The sequence below is a fragment of the Polyergus mexicanus genome, unplaced genomic scaffold, assembly GCF_030449975.1.
Source record: "Polyergus mexicanus isolate NDT 795.1 unplaced genomic scaffold, iyPolMexi1.0 SCAF_7, whole genome shotgun sequence".
In the NCBI taxonomy this organism is placed as follows: Eukaryota; Metazoa; Arthropoda; class Insecta; order Hymenoptera; family Formicidae; genus Polyergus; species Polyergus mexicanus.
In genome coordinates, this window is record NW_027223327.1 from 10110100 (window position 1) to 10111581 (window position 1482).

The following is a 1482-nucleotide window of genomic DNA, read 5'->3' on the forward strand; positions in this document are numbered from 1 at the left end:
TGGAAGAATAGAATATATTAATTTCTAACTATTTTCTAGTATCATTTTTCTCGAAAAATTTTAAGTCTCGTATAGAGAAACATTTGTATTCCTTTCGATGAGTGTATTTTTAATCTCTTTTTTAATATCATGCATGTTACACCGAATGATATATTTGAATATATTAAAATGGAGTCATCAATATAAATACATGTCTACTAATTGTCGCGGCAGAAATAAGCGGACTCTTATTATTCATTCGCGTTATTTGCATAAGTCGCGCGTTTCGAAACGCCACCAACCCTCGTCGTCTATGACCCTCCATGAAAGAATTTCCACGTGGAGCATTTTGGACACAAACGAAAACAAACGTCGAAGACGGCAACCTTGTCCTTCATCCTGCCTTCGGTTTCGTCACCTCTACGTATCGTCGGACTCGACCTAGTCGACGAAGCCCGCAAGCGGCCCCGTTACCCATCCCCGCCTGTCTTCCTCCACGCACCCCCAGACATTCAGCTGAACCTGATGGGACGTTATTGATCCGGCTGGTGACGCTGCGCGAATACGCCAACCGGGCCAAGGGACGTACTTCTGGATATGCAGGACCGAATTAAGAAGCTTTAAGTTTCTCAGCTCTTATTAATTGAAGAGATTCAAAACGAATTGAAAAAGAAAAATGGAAACTACGCGTTTCCCAACTCGTTATGGAGTTATTTGCCATAGTCTTCTGGGATAAGTGTAATTTAAATTTTTTCTTTCATTTTTTATCGGTTGGATTGGATTTAAGGAATGATTTTTGAGACTAAGCTCGAGGAAAGAACTAAAAAAATCATCTGTCGATGATTTAGAAATCTTGTCGATCAAATACCATTCTATTAAAATGTCAAGTAGAAAGATGATATGAAATATTAGCTATAGCGATATATAAGAAACATGAGAAATGATGATTTGTCGCCTTTATTTGATCTTATTGGATTGAATTGAGATAGAATGTTTCTGTAATAAAAACATCATAAATTATGAAAAATGAGATTATAGTTCTATTCTCTTGTAAAGTATATATTAATAAACTGAAATTATTTTATTTATAATTAGTCCTGCAACGGGTAATTTTTTTCTTTTTTCTTTGAGATAATTATATTTAAATATAAAAACTAAGGATGCATTATGCAAACTAAGATCATGTAATGAAATTGTGTTTTTAAAGTCCTCGGTATTACCAACAAATTATTAATCACTTTCTTTATATATTTTACATGAAAAAAAAAAAAAAATTAGTATACGATTTAAAAGGATAACAGGGACAATACAAAAGGATAGATATAATCCACATTTTTCTTCATTTTATAGAAAGAAAAATATACAGTCTGCATATTATACATTCTATATATTCTATATGAAAAAATCAATATGCTCTCTAATATAGTCTATATATATGTAGAAGAGAGTTCAAGGCAATTCAGAGCTGAAAGCGCTGACTTGGAGCCAACATGCTCTGTTCAT